This window comes from Oreochromis niloticus, linkage group LG2 (assembly GCF_001858045.2).
Source record: "Oreochromis niloticus isolate F11D_XX linkage group LG2, O_niloticus_UMD_NMBU, whole genome shotgun sequence".
NCBI lineage: Eukaryota > Metazoa > Chordata > Actinopteri > Cichliformes > Cichlidae > Oreochromis > Oreochromis niloticus.
Window position 1 is genome coordinate 5,553,604 of NC_031966.2, and position 23,773 is coordinate 5,577,376.

Sequence of the window (23,773 nt, forward strand, 5' to 3'; positions counted from 1 at the left end):
CAGAGCAGAAACCAGAACACAAACATGAAAGAGGGCAAGCAGTGGCGGACGATAGCAGGTTGATAGCAGGGATAACACACAGAAGGAGCACAGTGGATACACACACAGACCAGCAACTACAATGACAGAACTAAAATACACACAGAGAAACACAGGAAGATTACACACAGGTGGTGGACACAGCTGGGAGTAATTAGCGAGACGAGACGAGGTAAAACTGAACACATTCACAAGAGACGCAGCCCTTCACAATAAAACAGGAAACAGGACCTCACTACAGAAAGACGCAGACTCGACACTGAGAGACAGACTGAAAATAACACATGGAACCTAAATGCTGAACATGAGACACAAACCCTGAAACACAAATAAACAGAAACATGGAACTCTAATAATAATCTATCATCATCATAATCATCACCACCACCACCAGTATACAGGAATAATCCATCATTCAAAACCAGAACATAACAACTCCAAAATGCTGGGTCGAACCGACCCAGAACCGTGACAGTATAGAATTAAAGAAGACTGGAATATTTGGAAAAGGCAAACCTGGGAGTGGCATCCCTTGAGAAAAATAAAGGAAAATGTCTAGTCCTTGATATGACTACTAATATGACGTGACAATTTCTTTATCATCTATGATCTCGGACAAGAACTTCTCAGGAGGAAACTCACCAAACTGGGCAAAATTTAAAAGAAATGTAAAAAAAAAAAAAAAACTTAGCTAACCGCGCTAGCGTGTTGACGCCGTCCAGCCCCACGCATGGGGCGATCAGCGGTAACTCGTTAACGGAGATTTGCCGCGTTAATGCAGTTATGGTGTTAATCTCATTTTAATGAGATTAACACTGACATCACTAATTCATACATTTGGAAATGCATCATCAGCAATAAACACCTCAAACAGGGAGAACAAGGGCAGGTTCAAACCCAGAACCTTCTTACGGTGGGGCAGGAGTACTAACCAGTACCTGATTGTGTTTCCCATATACAAGACAGATATAGAATGAAACAATGTTTCAGCATTTTCAAATAAATGAAAACCATAAAATCTAAGATTAAAATTTAAATACTTGTAGGTCAATAAGGAATGGTGCAAATGTATTATTTTTTAAAGGTTGGAAGCATGAACTTATTGATTATTCTTGACTGTAAAGAATGTTTCATGAAATGACAGGAAGGCCACAATATTTGCGTCTTCCACATTGTGTTTCTGACAAGGTAATCAGGAACACGGGGCACCACAAGGGACTGTCCTCTCCCCCTTCCTCTTCACCCTCTACACCACAGACTTCAGGCACTGCACAGAGACCTGCCATCTTCAGAAGTTTTCTGATGACTCCGCAGTGGTTGGATGCATCAGCAGGGGTGATGAGTCAGAGTACCGGGCTGTGGTTGACTCCTTTGTGACGTGGTGCGAGCAGAATCATCTGCAGCTCAACTTGGCAAAGACCAGGAAAACCTTGACCCCTGTTCCAATCCATGGGGTCAACATGGACATTGTGGATGACTATAAATACCTTGGAGTATACATAGACAATAAACTGGTCTGGGTTAAAAAACACTACTGCACTTTACAGGAAGGGCCAGAGTCGTCTCTATTTTCTGAGGCGGTTGAGCTCCCTCAACATATGTTGGACAATACTCAGGATTTTCTATGAGTCTGTTGTGGCTAGTGCTATTCTCTATATTGTTGCATGCTGGGGCAGCAGGTTGAGGGTTGCTGATGCCAACAGACTCAATAAACTGATCCGCAAGGCCAGTAATGTTGTGGGGATGGAACTGGACTCCCTTAAGGTGGTGTCAGAGAGGCAAATGTTGTCCAAGATAAAGACAATGTTGGAAAATATGTCCCACCGACTCTATGACATACTGGCTAGCCACAGGAGCACGTTCAGTGAGAGACTGAGATTACCAAAAAGCACCACTGAACGGCACAGCAAATCATTCCTGCCTGTGGCCATCTCCCCATACAATTCCTCCATCTAATACAATGCAAACATTACAATAATTATATCCTTTTTGCACACACTCTTGCTTACTCTGTAATGTTGCTGTCTATTTTCTTGATATTTTTTTATAATCACATGTGTCAACCCTGAGTATTTATCACTTGGTGACGTGTATATATTGCATATATTGTGCTGTTCCTCATATCTTAACATATTGTATTGATAAATAGTCTAGTTTGTTTTTTGTTAATGCTACTGTACTGGAGCAACTGTAACCCACATAATTTCCCTAGGGATTAATAAAGTATCATTCTGATTCTGATTCTGAAATACTATGTTCATCATAATTCGTTTACTCACATTTGACCTCACAGCTTCAAGAAATCAGTCTTTCAGATAAATGATGGAGACAGATACAATAACTTTGGTACCTTCCATCTTTTAACCAATTAACCAAGTAAGGTAAAACGTTTTAATTACCGAGCGTATAGGCGCTGGAAACAGAGCACTCAACCTTTGGAAAAAGCAGTGGGAACCCCAGCCCACCACTTTCAATGCAAAAACTAACTAGCTGTCAGCTCTGATGTTTCATAGGCGATGTCAGCCTGTCTCACTAACTCTGGAAAAAATAAGAAAATATAGTAAAGGCTTCAACTCTGCAGAAATTTATAATCACTTGGTAAAATCTTGGCCCCTCAAAGATTTTCTTTTTCTAGTTCACTTTTTCAGGTAATCAGCAAACAGTGAACATTACATTTTCTTGCTTTAAGTAGGTCTCCATTGTCAGAATGTTGCCACAGAACAAATCAGCAAATCCTCTCTCCCACATATTTTATATTTGGTAACAGAAGAAAAGTAGAATATTCTTAAATTGGTGCTGAAATAAATCCTCTAATACAGAGAGGTGGCTGTCAAGTGCAAGTCAGTCAGCCCATCATTCATCAAACATGTCCTTGAACAGAAAACATGAAGAAAGATTAAAAACAAACATGACAGTTCTCACAGACACAGACTCTACAGAGCTTGCATTCTTTTATTGCAGAGGTTGGTATCTGAGACCGACAGACACCCACCCACACAGATTCACACACACACACACACACACACACACACACACATTGCCGGGCTTGCACTACTCACGACACTGAGCAGACACTGACGCACATTTACACTCATATAATGCTCAGGATGCAATGAGTGGAGTGCCAGCAGCAGGCTCCTGCTGTCTCAGCTCGGAGAACAGAAAAGAACGCACTGCTGTTGTGCCAGACAGTGCTAGTGTCAGCAACGTGACACCCAGAATAGATTAGATTAGATTTTCCGATTTGGGGGTTTCTTGGAATGTTCCTAATCTCCAGAACAAAGTGAAGATGTGACATATTTGTGACCTTTATTGGAGGGGTATTTTTTATCACATTAAACCAAAGATGCGTATTTCATACAGGGCACTTCACTGTTTATAAGAAAGGCATTTGCCCCCTGAATATAATTATGAAATAAACAGTAAATGCTTAGAAAAACTTACATTTGCATTTTTGTTAGCAATGCATTTGGTTTACTTCCAAACCAAATGATCAATACAACATTTAAAAAGTTGTTTTTTAGTTCGATTGAATAGCACAGTTGTGATGTATATGATTCCCCAAAAAAATAAACTGAAAATACAGACTTCTGTAAAATGTTCTCAATGTGCAGGAATTTTGAATGTTTCTCTCCAGCAAAAATTCTGTGGACAAGCAACAGACACTGTAATGTGCAAAACCTAGTCAGACTGTTTCTGTTCTCTGTGAACTCCAGTGTTATCAGAATAATCTGATCCGCTAAGAAAATGGTAACACCATAGCTTTGATATAGTTCACTAAATTTTTGCTCAAGTGTGTTCTTTCTGTAGTGAAGTAGATTTTGGGTAGGCTTTTACATGATGTCTGCGAATGCAGCACACCTTCCCAGCTGATAATTAGAGGCCTTATAAGAAACAGCTGTGCTTCAGCATTTGGTATTCTTTTCTCATCCAAGGTGGCTGATAGCGTTAGGCGGCTAAGCAGTGCAGAGCGGTTTGATTTCTTCAGGAAAGCCGCTCATTTTAGTATTGCCCTTTAGAGAGTGGTAAGTGGGACTCTTCTGTTTGTTATAATGTGGCATATAGTAGGGTGGACCTTGACGACTGCTTCCCTCTGCTTTGTTACAGGATTGTGCCACACTCCTGCAGTGTTGTTGTAGCCTTGTCATTTTACAAATGTTTACGGACTGGCCTTGACTGACTCCTGGTTTTATGGTCTTTTACTCTGAATTGTTTGATATATTTTAATCATGCTTTTATAAAGAACTGTATCTTAGGGTGTATTTGTTTCGTTTGTCTCTTTTACTGACTTGTTTTATGTTTTGTTTTGTTGCTTTAGTGGCGGTACAGCCGCTCGCGCCGCCGCCCCCCCCCCCCCGAGTGCGTACACACGGGGAATAGGTAGATTGCAGTGTGAGTGACAGTGAGGTTTGCAATGGAACTACATGGGTGAGTAATTGGTGGCACCCTTGGGCACTCCTCTCTGTAGGTTGCCTCCTCAAGTGGCCGGTCTCCACCATTTTGTTTAGTTATTTTATCAAGCTGCTATTTTTATTAGGGTAGCACCGTGGCAGTGAGCCTTGTCGTTTTAATCGTTTGTTAATAAAGTGTTAATTAGCAGTCTTGCATTCTTAGCTCTGCTACCTTAAGAACTTCTCTGATTTTACAGTTCTATGCTTTTAGTAGTTTTTCTTAATAAATATTGATTTGCTTGCTAATAACGAGCCTGTGGGCTTTGGTAGCTAGTATAACATCCACATTGGCTATAGAAATCTCTCCAGGGGTGTAACTCCCTTCCCAGGTGGCGTTGTCAACATCCCTTAGTCACCTTCACTAGTTATTCTCCTTCGCGCCACCACATTTCTATGAGGCTTCGGTGTCAGTTCATACATCTTTAATTGATCAATAAAACAATGAGACGGTTGAAGTCAAAGTTTCTACATTAAACAAATTTCTGACAATATCTTCCTGCCGCATGAGCAAATGAATTTTTTGTAGCACCTCCTGGTGGCAACATTAAAAAAATACACCATCCCAAATTGCTTCCTAGGTAAATATTTTAGATGTCTTTGCTAAAGCTAGTGCATTTTGGATAATTTAGGAGTGTGTTTGTGTGGTGTGTGTGTGTTTTTTTTTTTTTTTTTTTTTTTTTCGTTTTTTTTTTCTTTTTTTTTTTAAAAACCACATATCAAAACTAGGTTTGAGTCCAAGAAATTTGTTTGGAAGCCTAGCATACATGTTCAAATATTCTTGTCACTTCATCCTGGAGCTTGTGCAACTTTCAGACGCTTACACTACGACTGGTACCTGTGAGTAGGTGTTTTCACAGACCAGTGTGACACAGGTTGGCATTTTTGCATTTCTATTCCGTGTGATCCAAACAGCCACCACAAGGATCTCAGCTGTCCGAGAATCTCATTAGGGCTCACATGTAGACAGCTGCTTGTGCACACCAAGAAGTTCACATACCATGTGTCAAACCTGTCTGGATGGTGCTGATATTCATATTTGCATATACAGTACCACAAAAATGAATGTTCATGAGCATATGTGCCTATTAATGCTCTAAATCTGCATACACACACACACACACGAAATAACAAATAATAAAATTGTTTTTCTATTGCCATTCTCCATTGACTTCTGGCAGCAACAAGGTATTACAACCTAGAGAACTGCTCCTCGGTATTTGAATATTTTCTGTAAACCCAAGAGACACTTGTGTTGGAAAAATCCCAGAACATCAGCAGTTTCTGAAATGCTCAGACCAGTCTGTCTGGCACCAACAACCACGCCAAGTTCAAAGTCAGTTAAATCGCCTTTCGTATCCATTCTAATGCTCAGTTTGAACTTCAGCAGGTCATCTGACCTGGTCATGCTTCAGTGCATTGAAATTAGGCCTCTCTGGTAGTAAATAATTGAATAACCAATCAGCATATTGATTTATCAACAGCCTCAAGTCATTCTGTCATAGTTCTTGAAGGAAAGGCCAAAGAGGAGGAGTTACAGCTCTCTCACTCTAGCTTATCATTCAGCCAAAGACCCAGAGAGAGAGTTTTAATTCATTTGAAAGCACACCTTAACCTTGTCCACCCTAAATAGAAAAATCAAAAAAACAGTTTTAAAGTTTTGTTATCTATTCTCTTTCTGACCCTTAATCAGAGTTCATACTTGATCTCTCAAACATTTTATCTGATTTAGAGCTCAGTTCTGAACGTAGTTATTTTAGGTGATTTTTAGCATTCATATAGGTTTAAAAAAGAGCAGCCTTATTGCTGCATTTATGTATTTATTTATTAGTGCACAATCTCTTTATGACTGATTCACCATTAGAGAAGTGAAGATTTTTGTTCTGAAAGCTGAAGCAAGAGAAATGATCAAACAAGTTTGACAAGGGCCAACTTGTGATGGCTAGAGAACTGAGGTGAACCATCTTGAGCTCTTGTGGGGTATTCCTGGTTTCAGTGGTCAAAACTAAACAAAGGAAAGAACAGTAGTGAATCTGCGACAGAGTCACGAGTGGCCAAGGCTCACTGATGCACACGGGAAACAAAGTCTGACCCATGTTGTCTGATCCAAAAGACCAGTTACAGAAAAAGTCCATGCAAGTTTTGGTAAAGTGTCAGAATACATAGCACATCATGATTTACTGTGTAGGGGGCTACATAGCTGCACATCATTCAGGGTGGCCCAGTAGATCCTTTTCTACGGCTGAAAGCGTCAGAAATGGGCATGGAGCATCAGAACTGAATCACAGAGCAATGCAAGAGTGGAATCTGGTCTAAATCACATATTCTTAAACGTCACATGAATGGCTGGGTGTGTGCATTGCTCAGCAGGGGAACACATGGTTGCCATCCATCCATCCATCCATCCATCTTCATCCGCTTTATCCGAGGCCGGGTTACGGGGGCAGCAGCCTAAGCAGAGAAGCCCAGACCTCCCTCTCCCCAGCCACCTCCTCCAGCTTATCCGGGGGAACACCAAGGCGTTCCCAGGCCAGCCGAGAGATATAATCTCTCCAGCGTGTCCTGGGTCTGCCCCGGGGCCTCCTCCCGGTGGGACATGCCCGGAACACCTCACCCAGGAGGCGCCCAGGAGGCATCCTTGTCAGATGCCCGAACCACCTCAACTGGCTCCTTTCGATGTGGAGGAGCAGCGGCTCTACTCTGAGCCCCTCCCGGATGGCCGAACTTCTCACCCTATCTCTAAGGGAGAGGCCAGCCACCCTTCGGAGGAAGTTCATTTCTGCCGCTTGTATCCGCGATCTCGTTCTTTCGGTCACTACCCACAGCTCGTGGCCATAGGTGAGGGTAGGGACGTAGATCGACCGGTAAATTGAGAGCTTCGCTTTTACACTCAGCTCCCTCTTCACCACGACGGACCGGTGCAGCGTCCGCATCACTGCAGCCGCAGCACCAATCCGTCTGTCGATCTCCGGCTCCCTTCTCCCATCACTCGCGAACAAGACCCCGAGATACTTGAACTCCTCCACTTGGGGCAGGAACTGATCCCCGACCCGGAGTGGGCACTCCACCCTTTTCCGGCTGAGAACCATGGCCTCAGATTTGGAGGTGCTGATCCTCATTCCCGCTGCTTCACCCTCGGCTGCGAACCGTTCCAGTGCGAGCTGGAGGCCTTCACCTGATGAAGCCAACAGAACCACATCATCCGCAAAAAGCAGAGATGAGATTCTGAGGCCACCGAAGCGAAAGCCCTCCGCCACTTGGCTGCGCCTAGAAATCCTGTCCATAAAAATTATGAACAGAACCGGTGACAAAGGGCAGCCCTGGCGGAGCCCATCACCCACCGGGAACGAGTCCGACTTATTGCCGGCAATGCGAACCAAACTCTTGCAACGGTTGTATAGGGATCGAATGGCCCGTATCAATGGGCCAGACACCCCAAAAAATATAGCTATACACCTTGTGTCAAAATTTGATTGATGACCCTAGCCTTGACCTTTTGACCCGTCCCCTCCCCCACCGGAAGTGTGTAATTTGATCCCTAAGCGTGACGAATTGCATCCGGAGAGGGGAGGGGGGGGAACTCCGGAAGTGTGTAATATGATCCATAATCACGCCACCTGTTGTGAGAAAAAAAAATTTAAAAAAGTTTTTAGAGGGAGGGGGGTCTGCGGAGGGAGGAGAATTAAAAACAGAGAGGGCGGCGCACTATGCACAGACGCAAGATGGATCCTTTCATTCTGCAGCCCTGCGTTCCTCTGTACTTGGACGAGGAAGAGATCTGCTCTCCCGAGGCCGTAAGCATGGGAGGCAGCAGCGGCGAGTGGTCTTCGTCGATTATCAGCGACACCCCCGTCACCGTCTACAGTAACAGATCAGAAGCAGCCGATGCTCCGCGGAAAGAAGGGAGAAATAAGAGCGTCTTCATGTTCCGCAGCCAGATACCCGCTCCGAGGAGCTTGCGGGGAGAATGGACTCTGTCTATTGAGGGCTGTGGAAAGTGGGGCTACATCTTTGAGTATGACATATTCAAATACAGCATATTTACTATTGAAGGCCTCAATTTTGACCCTACCAGAAATACTCCGGAAGTGTCTAGTCATTTTCAGACCTGTGCACCATGTTCCATAAGCATGAGGGGGATCAGAGAGGGAGGGGGGATCCTGAAGCATAAGGGTGACGCAGCTGTTGAGTCAGTGCTGTATAGAGAGACAGAGCGGCAGTTAGTTTTCCACAAACTCATAGTTTGAATTCTGTTTAAATATTATGACAATTTTCTCAGTATTTCTTTTTACAACAGTGGATGTATTTTACTTTCTTAAGCTGCACCGGCGCTTGTAATGAAAACAAAGAGTGACTTCCTATTGTCTGTAGAGAACCATTTCTTTCAATAGTATTTTATTTTCTTATATTACAGACGCAATGAAAAACCTTTAAGATTATCAGCCTAGCAACAAATTGCATTTTTATAAAGCGGGGTGGAGGCAGGCTACACCATCGCTTGTAACGAAAAGAAGAACTTTCTATCCGCTTGTAACCTACAGACCGCCCACCTCATTCGTGTAAAAAAAAAAAACAAAAAAAAAAAAAAGAAATGAATATCCCTTAGTGAATACTTAGGATACTTACTTTTACAATTAAAACACCCTCGGATGAGGTATTTTGGTTTTGTGCAGCCACTCCTTCTCAGACCAAAGTAAAGCGTTTTTCTTCATGTTTGAGCTCCTTTTGCATCAGGTTTTCTCATTAGCAGAAAATAGACGGAATCCCTAAAAAGAAAATGGTCTTGTTTTACACACACCGCGGGTCAAGTAGTCAACAACCCCTCTCTAATCAATATTGGTATTTCTTATTGCTTATAACCTACAGACCGCCCACCTCGTATGTGTAAAGTAAGCCTTAGTGGGAAAAAAAATGCGTCGCGCCCATATTCAGAACTCTATCCCAAATATTTTTATTAAAACACCCCGATGAGGTATTTTGGTTTTGTGCAGCCACTCCTTATCAGACCAAAAGTAAAGAGTTTTTCTTCATTATTTTGAGCCACTTTTACAACAGGTTCTCTCAACAGACAGAAACCCTAAAAGAAAACGGCCTTGTTTTAAGCACATCAAGAAGGAGTCAACAACCCCTCTAATCGTTATTAGTATTTCTTAATGCCTCCAGCCAAGCAAAGAATTTCATATTGGCCTTGAATAAGTTCCGTCGGTTCATCCCGGTCAATTACCTCCGAGAGATCGGGATGCTTCCTCCGTCTCGTACCATAAACGTATGAGGGGAAAAAAAAACCCCAGAGAATTTATTATTTTGGTAAGAGTGAGTGAGAGAGAGACAGCGAATCGAACAAACTTTTCTACAAAACGTTATACCACTCCGGGCCAGGAGGGGCGATATAGCACGGACCGGTCAGATGACTACGCCGGATGGAAGCATAACCGGAAGCGTGGCAGCGAGTTTCCCTTTGACCTTCATCCTGCTCCATGATCAGCCGTTAAATCTTTCCTCAATATTGCTGTAATGTAACAACAAAGTTAGTTTTTTAAGATCAGACGGGTCCCAAAACATTCCCACAGTCACTGAATAAGCATCTGTGGCACAAATAAGCTTCAGGGACTGACTTGTTTTTTAGAACCGACCTTTGACACTTGGATGTTGGCTTAATTTTTACACAAAGAGAAATTTGACCCTAAAAATAAAAAACACAATACTGTGGTGAATACTTACCTCAACTTTGATGGGGGGGTTTTTCACAGCTATTTATTTAGAAAAAAGTAAAACACGTTACAAGGACACAATGCACATTGCAGAGTACATGAATGGGAATTCCTCCTCTCTATACTTAGACGCCTCCCTAACAAATGCCAAGTCATCATCTCCATATTGTGTGTCCCACTTTTCAAGTTTCATTGAAGTGTATCCAAGTGCACAAGATGTAAAACAATCTATTATTTTTTTTAAGTCCCCGTCCCCGGTCTAACAAGATGCCATTCATTTAGGAGACTAATCATTATTTGATTTTAAATTGTGCTAACTTCAACGCAGTAACATTAAAAATAAAACATATTAGAACTAAATTTTTTGTTGGACACAAGAACAACTCGAGCATCTTTTTTTTTCGGGAGCCGAACTAGGGCTTACATGTTTGCCGTGCCCCTGGGGACCAGTGCGAGGTTGTGCTGCAGATGCTGGCGTGGAGGGTCCAGACACTCCCACAGCGCAGACTTTGCTATCCGCACAGAGCGTTTCTGGTGTGTCTCATGCAAAAGAGACAATACAGCGAGTTTCTCTGCTCCCGGTAAGCCTGTCCTTTATAAATATCTCTTTGATTATTCAAACAGTGTTTAAATTGTGACTCCAAAAAACATTTTATCTATGTTAAAATATACAGATATATACATTTCAAGTTTTTAGCTTAAACAGACTCTTGAGCAAAATCCGTAATGGCATAACCAGTGTGCAGCCTAATGTACATCTTTTAAGTGTATGTTAATCAGTACATGAAGCATACCTCTGAAAAGAGTCCATCATTTGTGAATTTGCAGATGATGAAATTATTGTAGAAAATGTCTTTAAACTATCGCTGTTCCTACTTACTGAGCTACTTCTTTACTATGTGAATAAACAATTTGAACGAGAAAGGATTTAAAGACACAAAAGTAAAAAATTTGTAATGAAATTTATGTGACCGTTCTTCTGAAATCCGACACACTGAAAATCCAAGAGCAGCTGCAATCCTCTGCATTAATGATCTGTCTGTTTCTCTCCGTGTGTGTGTGTGTGTGTGTGTGTGTGTGTGTGTGTGTGTGTGTGTGCGCGCTCACAGAGGGGAGGTCACGGCAGGAGTTCCCTGAGTTGACACGTATGAACCATAAAGTCAGTTTGGACTGAGGAGCAGTTGGTAAACTACATTCAGTCCTGACAAAATTACTCTTTATCCAATGCATGCACAAGAATCCAAATCTCTGTATCACAATGATTTCATTAAAGTCTTATTATTTTATGGGGTCAAATCACCGTAGATCATTAATAGGGAACAAAAAAGAAGGATCACATCAGCAATGGGAGACAGAAGTCTTGACACGTGCTTATAACTTAAAACACAAAAAAACCCCAGCTACAGCCGGTAAGATTTATGGTATGAACCAGACTTTCACAGTCTGCATCTTTACAGAGGTTTTTTTCTGCTTTTGTTCACTCCTAGTGTGATTAACAAACAACAACCCACAGAGCCCACTAACTATTAGTTGTTTTTTCCCCTAAACAGTCAGTTGACTGAGAGAAATGCAATCCATTATTGTGAACGCTGAAGGAGATGCGCTCCATAGTCAAACTTATATTTCCTTAACTTACATCCTATGTTCTGTTTAATCCCTTTGATGGAAAATTGGTTAAACCGTTGCTCAACTTATGTCCAAATGACGGCAGATAATTCTGATGAAAAGGAAACTGACCCCGTAAGCACTTTGCAGCTGAGTTGAGGGCTCGTGCACATAAGGTCAGGAGGTGTCCGGCGTGAGTGCGGCCTGACATTCCATTTGGGACAGCTGACAGACACATTAGTGCAACTGTGAGCAGCAGCTCCTGTATACTGAACATAAGAAAAGTAATGTGTAATGCTTCTTTTTTTTAAAAGCCAAGATTCCAGGGCTCGTGCTTATATGGTTCAAAAACAGGTTAGTTTAGCGATCGTGTAACTGTGTCCTTGACCTTTTTACCGGTTTGAGGAGTTGGTTCCCTGGTCCAGATATTTGGGGATGGTTCAAATGCCGAGTCTCCAAATGCAAACAAAAGGATATTTTCCACGTTATTTCTTAAATGTGTATAAATGAGATCGGATGATGTCCGATAAAAGTAATAAAGGATAAATGTAAATCAGTTTTTTTTAACTTTGCAGACTCATTTACAGTGAAAGCGATTTAAAAAAAAAAAGATCACGGCTTTAATGAGATTATGAACAAAATGCAATACATTTTGTTTTTTGCTACATTAACAACTTTTCCAACTCTGATTTCCTGCAGGACCCACACGGACATCAGTTCAGACGGCACACGCAACATGTTCAAGCATGCACGGAGGCCTTTCAGTAAATATAAGAAGATGGTTAAGGCGAGAGATTGCTATGCCACAAGTACACAAGTTTGATTTATCCTGCTGCTGCTCCTTCCTCCCTTTGAAGGGGGAGAAGTAAATTGTACCGATAACTATTTATTGGCTGGCAAAACAAACAACTTATCACCGTGCTTGTCCCAAAAGTTGGATTGTTATCACCATGAATGAAAGCTTAGAGGTGAGTGTTTTCTCTGTTCAATTAATTTATTCATAAGCACACGTAAAAACAACACAGGCTGACTATAGTGCTGTACATAGTAAAAAAGCAGATCCAACACAGACAAAGTACAGAACAAAACTCTGTTACAATTAAAAGCTACAGATTAAAAATGTATTTTCAAGCGGGTTTTAAAAATGTGAAGTGTTGGAGTCTGTCAAAACTAAAAACATAACTACGATAAAACAGAAAAGGAAACACAAATTGTCCTCGCTTTTTCCAAAAACGGTGAAAATGGTTGTCAAGAGCCCCATACCCTTTGTCGTAATAATAATGATAACGAGTAAAAACTAAGAATTTGTAAAATAAGAGTTCATCTGTACAAAACAGGCAAACAAACTACTGCGATCATTCTGTCTCTACACACCCATCATCGATCTCCTCAGAATCTGTTTTACTCTCAACTTCATGCAACAGCGCATCAGGTACGCCTTGCTTTGACCCCACAACAGAGGCTATAATGTTTTCTAGGTGAGGATTTGCCTTTGCCTCCTCCTCAACTCTTTCTAACATCTCCCCATACCCATCTTTCTTCAGATTGTCCACAAAGTTTTCAAATATAGTGAGCAGAGGAAAGGCGTACTCAATCACATTCTCGCTAAGGTTCGGAAACCCGTAGAAAAACCCGCCGCTGTGCAAACCAAACACTCTTCCCTCTGCATCGAAAACCGGGGAGCCGGAAGAGCCGTGATACATGAGAGTGTTGTAGGTGACGTAGATATTTTCATACGCGTTGTTTTTGATCTGCTGATTGACTTCACACAGACTGCAAAATTCCTCGCAGTCTTCTAAATTTTCATTATTCTCTCGCCTCTCTTTCTCCACGACCCACGTAGGACTCATTTTTTTCACTCCTCCTCCTGGGTGTCCGACGACACAGGCCTCGCCGTCTGAAGGTACAGGCCCAAATCTCTTAAGGAGCCCCGGCGGCACTTTCTCTGTTTCCAGCTTAAGTATGACATAATCTAATTTATCGTCGCCGACGAACACCTTAGCGCCGAGGTTGTTCCTGTCCGAGTCTTGGTCTTAAAAGTTAAAGACCACGGTAACGTTTACAAATTCACGCCAGTTAGGTGTGTTTGATTTAACCCAGTAGTTGAATAAGTGGGCGTTGGTCAAGACAAAGTTGTCAAATAGCACAAAGCCTGTGCCTTGCTTTATGAAGGAACTGGTTATGAGACAAACTGACTCGCTCAGTTCGAGCAGCAACATAACACTGCGAATTTCAGTAAAAGACTGTCGGCTCTTTCCAAAGTTCTCCTTCCTATATTTCAGTGCTTCCTGGAAAGAATTTTTGGGGAATCTACTCTCCATCCATCGTTTCAGACGCGGATACTGCTGACAAAGTAGACCGTAAACCTCCTTACGGTCAATGCTGCTGCCCGTTTCTTTGATTGACGTTTTTAGACTCAATTCGTTCTGTTGTGCTACATCTAAGACCGATGTCATTCCACCGCTGCGCTTTGCATTATTTGATGCTTGTGGAGGTTTCTGCTGCCCTGGGATGGTTACATCCGTATCTGCTCCCTGTGGAAAACATATCTGGAATTTCTTATTGTCCAGACAATCAATTATGTCTGTGCACTCAGTCTTACGTTCGTCGTCGATGTTAACCAGCTCAAAGTAGCCCAGGTCATCGGTGAAGTGGCCGTCTCTTTTCAGAGCCTCAGCCGCAGTTATTCCCTTCTCGCCGTAAACACAAAGATACTCGAACTGTTTTAAAGCGTCATTTTTTTTAAAAAACTTTTCTCTTTTTTGGCATTTAGTCCTCCCTTTGTACCGATGTAAAAGACAGCATAGCAATCTCTCGCCTTAACCATCTTCTTATATTTACTGAAAGGCCTCCGTGCATGCTTGAACATGTTGCGTGTGCCGTCTGAACTGATGTCCGTGTGGGTCCTGCAGGAAATCAGAGTTGGAAAAGTTGTTAGTGTAGCAAAAAACAAAATGTATTGCATTTTGTTCATAATCTCATTAAAGCCGTGATCTTTTTTTTAAATCGCTTTCACTGTAAATGAGTCTGCAAAGTTAAAAAAAACTGATTTACATTTATCCTTTATTACTTTTATCGGACATCATCCGATCTCATTTATACACATTTAAGAAATAACGTGGAAAATATCCTTTTGTTTGCATTTGGAGACTCGGCATTTGAACCATCCCCAAATATCTGGACCAGGGAACCAACTCCTCAAACCGGTAAAAAGGTCAAGGACACAGTTACACGATCGCTAAACTAACCTGTTTTTGAACCATATAAGCACGAGCCCTGGAATCTTGGCTTTTAAAAAAAGAAGCATTACACATTACTTTTCTTATGTTCAGTATACAGGAGCTGCTGCTCACAGTTGCACTAATGTGTCTGTCAGCTGTCCCAAATGGAATGTCAGGCCGCACTCACTCCCTCGACTCAGCTGCAAAGTGCTTACGGGGTCAGTTTCCTTTTCATCAGAATTATCTGCCGTCATTCGGACATAAGTTGAGCAACGGTTTAACCAATTTTCCATCAAAGGGATTAAACAGAACATAGGATGTAAGTTAAGGAAATATAAGTTTGACTATGGAGCGCATCTCCTTCAGCGTTCACAATAATGGATTGCATTTCTCTCAGTCAACTGACTGTTTAGGGGAAAAAACAACTAATAGTTAGTGGGCTCTGTGGGTTGTTGTTTGTTAATCACACTAGGAGTGAACAAAAGCAGAAAAAAACCTCTGTAAAGATGCAGACTGTGAAAGTCTGGTTCATACCATAAATCTTACCGGCTGTAGCTGGGGTTTTTTTGTGTTTTAAGTTATAAGCACGTGTCAAGACTTCTGTCTCCCATTGCTGATGTGATCCTTCTTTTTTGTTCCCTATTAATGATCTACGGTGATTTGACCCCATAAAATAATAAGACTTTAATGAAATCATTGTGATACAGAGATTTGGATTCTTGTGCATGCATTGGATAAAGAGTAATTTTGTCAGGACTGAATGTAGTTTACCGACTGCTCCTCAGTCCAAACTGACTTTATGGTTCATACGTGTCAACTCAGGGAACTCCTGCCATGACCTCCCCTCTGTGAGCGCACACACACACACACACACACACACACACACACACACGGAGAGAAACAGACAGATCATTAATGCAGAGGATTGCAGCTGCTCTTGGATTTTCAGTGTGTCGGATTTCAGAAGAACGGTCACATAAATTTCATTACAAATTTTTTACTTTTGTGTCTTTAAATCCTTTCTCGTTCAAATTGTTTATTCACATAGTAAAGAAGTAGCTCAGTAAGTAGGAACAGTGATAGTTTAAAGACATTTTCTACAATAATTTCATCATCTGCAAATTCACAAATGATGGACTCTTTTCAGAGGTATGCTTCATGTACTGATTAACATACACTTAAAAGATGTACATTAGGCTGCACACTGGTTATGCCATTACGGATTTTGCTCAAGAGTCTGTTTAAGCTAAAAACTTGAAATGTATATATCTGTATATTTTAACATAGATAAAATGTTTTTTGGAGTCACAATTTAAACACTGTTTGAATAATCAAAGAGATATTTATAAAGGACAGGCTTACCGGGAGCAGAGAAACTCGCTGTATTGTCTCTTTTGCATGAGACACACCAGAAACGCTCTGTGCGGATAGCAAAGTCTGCGCTGTGGGAGTGTCTGGACCCTCCACGCCAGCATCTGCAGCACAACCTCGCACTGGTCCCCAGGGGCACGGCAAACATGTAAGCCCTAGTTCGGCTCCCGAAAAAAAAAGATGCTCGAGTTGTTCTTGTGTCCAACAAAAAATTTAGTTCTAATATGTTTTATTTTTAATGTTACTGCGTTGAAGTTAGCACAATTTAAAATCAAATAATGATTAGTCTCCTAAATGAATGGCATCTTGTTAGACCGGGGACGGGGACTTAAAAAAAATAATAGATTGTTTTACATCTTGTGCACTTGGATACACTTCAATGAAACTTGAAAAGTGGGACACACAATATGGAGATGATGACTTGGCATTTGTTAGGGAGGCGTCTAAGTATAGAGAGGAGGAATTCCCATTCATGTACTCTGCAATGTGCATTGTGTCCTTGTAACGTGTTTTACTTTTTTCTAAATAAATAGCTGTGAAAAACCCCCCCATCAAAGTTGAGGTAAGTATTCACCACAGTATTGTGTTTTTTATTTTTAGGGTCAAATTTCTCTTTGTGTAAAAATTAAGCCAACATCCAAGTGTCAAAGGTCGGTTCTAAAAAACAAGTCAGTCCCTGAAGCTTATTTGTGCCACAGATGCTTATTCAGTGACTGTGGGAATGTTTTGGGACCCGTCTGATCTTAAAAAACTAACTTTGTTGTTACATTACAGCAATATTGAGGAAAGATTTAACGGCTGATCATGGAGCAGGATGAAGGTCAAAGGGAAACTCGCTGCCACGCTTCCGGTTATGCTTCCATCCGGCGTAGTCATCTGACCGGTCCGTGCTATATCGCCCCTCCTGGCCCGGAGTGGTATAACGTTTTGTAGAAAAGTTTGTTCGATTCGCTGTCTCTCTCTCACTCACTCTTACCAAAATAATAAATTCTCTGGGGGTTTTTTTTCCTCATACGTTTATGGTACGAGACGGAGGAAGCATCCCGATCTCTCGGAGGTAATTGACCGGGATGAACCGACGGAACTTATTTAAGGCCAATATGAAATTCTTTGCTTGGCTGGAGGCATTAAGAAATACTAATAACGATTAGAGGGGTTGTTGACTCCTTCTTGATGTGCTTAAAACAAGGCCGTTTTCTTTTAGGGTTTCTGTCTGTTGAGAGAACCTGTTGTAAAAGTGGCTCAAAATAATGAAGAAAAACTCTTTACTTTTGGTCTGATAAGGAGTGGCTGCACAAAACCAAAATACCTCATCCGAGGGTGTTTTAATTGTAAAAGTAAGTATCCTAAGTATTCACTAAGGGATATTCATTTTTTTACACGAATGAGGTGGGCGGTCTGTAGGTTACAAGCGGATAGAAAGTTCTTCTTTTCGTTACAAGCGATGGTGTAGCCTGCCTCCACCCCGCTCTATAAAAATGCAATTTGTTGCTAGGCTGATAATCTTAAAGGTTTTTCATTGCGTCTGTAATATAAGAAAATAAATACTATTGAAAGAAATGGTTCTCTACAGACAATAGGAAGTCACTCTTTGTTTTCATTACAAGCGCCGGTGCAGCTTAAGAAAGTAAAATACATCCACTGTTGTAAAAAGAAATACTGAGAAAATTGTCATAATATTTAAACAGAATTCAAACTATGAGTTTGTGGAAAACTAACTGCCGCTCTGTCTCTCTATACAGCACTGACTCAACAGCTGCGTCACCCTTATGCTTCAGGATCCCCCCTCCCTCTCTGATCCCCCTCATGCTTATGGAACATGGTGCACAGGTCTGAAAATGACTAGACACTTCCGGAGTATTTCTGGTAGGGTCAAAATTGAGGCCTTCAATAGTAAATATGCTGTATTTGAATATGTCATACTCAAAGATGTAGCCCCACTTTCCACAGCCCTCAATAGACAGAGTCCATTCTCCCCGCAAGCTCCTCGGAGCGGGTATCTGGCTGCGGAACATGAAGACGCTCTTATTTCTCCCTTCTTTCCGCGGAGCATCGGCTGCTTCTGATCTGTTACTGTAGACGGTGACGGGGTGTCGCTGATAATCGACGAAGACCACTCGCCGCTGCTGCCTCCCATGCTTACGGCCTTGGGAGAGCAGATCTCTTCCTCGTCCAAGTACAGAGGAACGCAGGGCTGCAGAATGAAAGGATCCATCTTGCGTCTGTGCATAGTGCGCCGCCCTCTCTGTTTTTATTCTCTTCCCTCCGCAGACCCCCCTCCCTCTAAAAACTTTTTTTAAATTTTTTTTCTCACAACAGGTGGCGTGATTATGGATCATATTACACACTTCTGGAGTCCCCCCCCCCCTCCTCTCCGGATGCAATTCGTCACGCTTAGGGATCAAATTACACACTTCTGGTGGGGGAGGGGAGGGGTCAAAAGGTCAAGGCTAGGGTCATCAATCAAATTTTGACACAAGGTGTATAGCTATGTTTTTACCCCATACTCCCGCAACACCTCCCACAGGACACCCCGAGGGACACGGTCGAATGCTTTCTCCAAGTCCACAAAACACATGTAGACTGGTTGGGCAAACTCCCATGCGCCCTCAAGTATCCTTGAGAGGATAAAGAGCTGGTCCAGTGTTCCGCGACCAGGACGAAAACCGCATTGTTCCTCCTGTATCCGAGGCTCGACTAGCGGACGAATTCTCCTTTCCAGCACCCTGGCATAGACTTTCCCAGGGAGGCTGAGGAGTGTGATCCCCCTGTAGTTGGAATACACCCTCCGGTCTCCCTTCTTAAAGATGGGGACCACCACCCCGGTCTGCCAATCCAGGGGTACTGCCCCTGATCTCCACGCAACATTGTAGAGGCGTGTCAACCAGGACAGCCCTACAACATCCAGAGCCTTCAGGAACTCGGGGCGGACCTCATCAACACCAGGGGCTCTGCCACCAAGGAGTTGTTTAACTGCCTCAGTGACCTCGCCCCCGGAAATTGGCGGGTCATTCCCCTCATCCCCAGACTCTGCTTCCTCCTCGGAAGACGTGTCAGTGGGATTAAGGAGGTCCTCGAAGTATTCCTTCCACCGCCTGACAATTTTCTCAGTCGACGTCCGCAGCGCTCCGCCAGCACTATACACAGTGCAGGTAGAGCACCGCTTTCCCCTCCTGAGACGCCTGACGGTTTGCCAGAATCTCTTCGAGGCAGTCCGAAAGTCTTTTTCCATGGACTCTCCGAACTCCTCCCACACCCGAGTTTTTGCTTCAGCCACTGCCCGAGCCGCATTCCGCTTGGCCTGTCGATACCTGTCGGCTGCCTCCGGAGTCCCACAGGCTAACCAAGCCAGATAGGACTCCTTCTTCAGCCTGGTGGCTCCCTTCACCTCTGGTGTCCACCATTTGGTTCGGGGATTACCACCACGGCAGGCACCAACCACCTTGCGGCCGCAGCTCAATGCAGCAGCTTCGGCAATGGAGATGCTGAACATGGTCCATTCGGACTCAATGTCCCCAGTCTCCCTCGGAATGCTGTTGAAGCTCTGCCGGAGGTGTGCGTTGAAGATCTCGCGGACTGGGGCCTCTGCTAGACGTTCCCAGCACACCCTCACTACGCGTTTAGGTGCACCGGGTCTGTCCAGCGTCCTCCCCCGCCACCTGATCCAACTCACCACCAGGTGGTGATCACTTGACAGCTCAGCCCCTCTCTTTACCCGAGTGTCCAGAACATATGGTCGCAGGTCTGGTGATACGATTACAAAATCGATCATTGACCTGCGGCCTAGAGCGTCCTGGTGCCACGTGCACTTATGGACACTCTTATGTTCGAACAAGGTGTTCGTTATGGCCAAACTGTGATTTGCACAGAAGTCCAATAACAAAACACCACTCGGGTTCAGATCAGGGAGGCCGTTCCTCCCAATCACGCCCCTCCAGGTCTCGCTGTTGTTACCCACGTGAGCATTGAAGTCTCCCAGCAGGACAACAGAGTCTCCAGATGGGGCACCTTCCAGCACCCCCCCGCCAGGGACTCTAAGAAGGCTGGGTACTCTGAACTGCCACTCGGCGCATAAGCGCAGATGACAGTCAGGACCCGTTCCCCGACCCTAAGGCACAGGGAACAAACCCTCTCATCCACCGGGAAAAACCCCAACGTACCGGCAGCAAGCCGAGGGGATATTAGAATACCCACCCCAGCCCGCCGCCTCTCACCAGGGGCAACTCCAGACTGAGACAGAGTCCAGCCCCTCTCCAGGAGACTGGTTCCAGAGCCCAAGCCATGCGTAGAGGTGAGCCCGACTATATCTAGCCGGTACCTCTCAACCTCACGCACTAACTCAGGCTCCTTCCCCACCAGAGAGGTGACATTCCATGTCCCTATTGCCAGTCTTGGCAGCCGGGGATCAGTCCGCCAGGGCCTCCGCTCCTGGCCGCCGCCCAGCACACAATGCACCCGACCCCTATGGCGCCTCCTGCGCGTGGTGGGCCTGCGGGAGGATGGGCCCATGTCTCCTCTTCGGGCTGTGCCCGGCCGGGCCCCATGGACTAAGGCCCGGCCACCAGACGCTCGCCCTCGGGCACCCTCCCCGGGCCTGGCTCCAGGGCGGGGCCCCGGTAACCCTATCCCGGGCAGGGTAAACTGTTCCCTTGATATTCTCTTCATAAGGGTCTTCTGAATCGCTCTTTGTCTGGTCCCTCACCCAAGACCAATTTGCCATGGGAGACCCTACCAGGGGGCAAAAGCCCCCAGACAACATAGCCCCTGGGATCCCTGGGACACACAAACCCCTCCACCACGATAAGGTAGCGATTCACGGAGAGGCACATGGTTGCTTTAGCAGCAAAAAGGGGGGATCAACATAATATTAGGCAAGTGGTCATAATGTTATAGCTGATTGGTTTATATAAACAGCGGCTAGACACTATAGCTTCTCTGCAAAATAAGGCAACAAATCAAAGATGCTTGACTCCCTGTTATAAATCTCAAACGCAGACCTTAATGCAGATAATACCCAATCTGATAAAGAAACGGCACTGCACTAGTTTAGAAAATCTTCCTTTGGCTTGCTAAATGAATATGTAGGGCTTCCTTCATTCATTTGCACAATATGCACACTAAACTTAGAAATATTTTCTTCCAGAGTGTTGCTGAAAAGGCAACTTTATACGTGTATCACCTCTAGGATGGACTAGAAGTAATAATTCATTATTTTCAGATGATTCTAAAAGCTCCTTAAAATGCCTCTGTTTCATCCACAACACTGCAGTGAAAGTATAACTGAGAATACAAAGAGAGACCGTATTTATCCCATATTGGCTTCTCTTCTTTGGCTCACAGTGAAATTCAAACACAAATTCTTGAATAATCAGGCTACATCTTAAAGACGGCATAATACGTTATTATTGTAACAGAGCACTTTGCTCTCAGACTGTTGGCTTACTTGTGGTTGACAGAGTTTTTTAAAAGTAGAATGGCGTTAGAGCCTTCGGCTACCAGGCTCCTCTATCTTGGAACCAGCTTCTTTTTTGGGTTTGGAAGGGAGACATTCTCTGTACTTTTAAGATTAAGCCTAAAACTTTTGTCCTGTCTCTCACTTTCCCCTCACCCCCCAAATAATTGGGCCATGGCTGCTCTTCTGGGAGTCAGGTTTCTTTCTGTTAAAGGGAGTTTTTCTTTATCTTCTTCCTAATGTCCATAAGTGTGATTCTGTGATTATTAGGGTTTCTTTCTGACTGTGTGATTAAGTTAACTTATGTTAGCTTTCTTTTATTCACCACTAGGATCCAGAAGATCTGGACCACTCCATGTGTCTATATGTCTGCTCTTCTCTTCCTCCCAAGCACTGACATTTTGTGGCGTTTTCATGAGAAGCATGAAATGAATTGAAATTGCAAACAATCACTTGTGAAACAAGAAATAATGAAGGCAAAACTGTGTTTTTAATACAGTGATCTTTAATTGAAAATGTATTTGGTTTGGAAGTCAGATAAAAAAACATATACACAACATTTTCATGTCATTTACAAGTCTGAGACTCTCTTCTAGCTTATTACCTTTGCATAAGTCATGTATTCTGCCAAGTAAGAATGTTTTGTTTATTTCATGTTGTTCTCACTGATAAGTACAAACTTCGTAGTAGATTTTTTTTTAGTCAAACTAGGCATTTAGAAAAGGACAGTTATTGACAGAGATGCGATGCCATTTGCTTATTAAAGGTATTTTCCCAAGCACCAGCAAACAGACAAATTGTTCTGGAGCTGTTCAGACCAAACTAGCATGCAGGTCTACAGTAAAGATTCAGCTGCTCAAACACATGGGTGGAGCGAGAAGCAGCAAATATGAAAGAACAAGAGACGTGGGAAAGACAGTTTGAACTCACTGAAGTGCACAACAAAACAAACTAGTTATACGTCATGGAAAGATGGGGACACATAGATGCAATGGGAAGTCACAGAGCTCTCATATGGGAGGAGGCTTGCTGTAGAGCATCAAAAACACCCACAATCAGACTCACAGGGGAGACACAAAGCAGACTTTGGTTGACTGAGTTTGGATTGGAACAGCTTTCAATTACTGGTAGTGTTGTGCTGGCTTCTGGCCTGCCTGAGACAGCCGCCATCCCACAGGGAATACAAGACCTCTCACTGTTCAGCTGCCAAGATTGGGGGATTCACCTTGATCCGTTATTGTTGTATGTGAATGCCATTAAGAACAATGTTTACCTGTGTTATGTTTTTTTGCAGATAATAAAGCAATGTCAGATAGGTACTGACTGTCTGACCCATCTCATGTAAATATACCTGTAGCAACATCATTCAGTTTGTACTGATGTGAAAAAAATATTGCCACAATTTCCTGATCATCAACCTACCTGGCCCTAGATGAAAAAGTAAATGCTCACCACCAGAAACTCCTGAAAGACAATTTCTAGCCATAAGCAGACCAGACTTCTGCAATTATGCAGGAGAACAACAATCCGAAACACACTGGCAAACCCATCTCTGAATGGCTACAAAACCCCCACAAAATGAAGGTTTTGGAGTGGCCTAGTCAAAGTCTGTCCTTAAATAGGCTGTTCATGCTTGAGTTTTCAAGCATGAACAGCCTGTGGCTGAATTAAAACAATTCTCCAACGTAAAGTAAAGGTTTGGATAGTTTTTTTTCCCCTTAATAAATTAAATCATCATTACAAAACTACATTTTGTATTTCCTTGTTATTTTTGTCTAATATTAAACTGTCGTTGATGATTTGAAACTTGTGTGACAAATACAGTATGCACAAAAATAAGAAATCTAGAAGGGGGCAAGTAGTACTTTTACAATACTGTAAGTTTTAGCTTTCATTTTGTGCTGAAAGGCAAAAAAAGTAAAGGTT

The 23,773-nt window shown here is 43.1% G+C and overlaps 1 long non-coding RNA gene across 1 annotated transcript; it reads left to right on the forward strand.

The window, feature by feature from the left end:
• The first annotated feature begins 3,951 nt into the window (after positions 1–3,951).
• On the forward strand, positions 3,952–23,448 carry LOC109195058 (uncharacterized). The gene is made up of 4 exons (XR_002056730.2): positions 3,952–4,064; positions 4,147–4,233; positions 4,358–4,467; positions 22,179–23,448. It is a non-coding gene; the product is annotated as an uncharacterized LOC109195058 (long non-coding RNA).
• Positions 23,449–23,773: the final 325 nt, after the last annotated feature.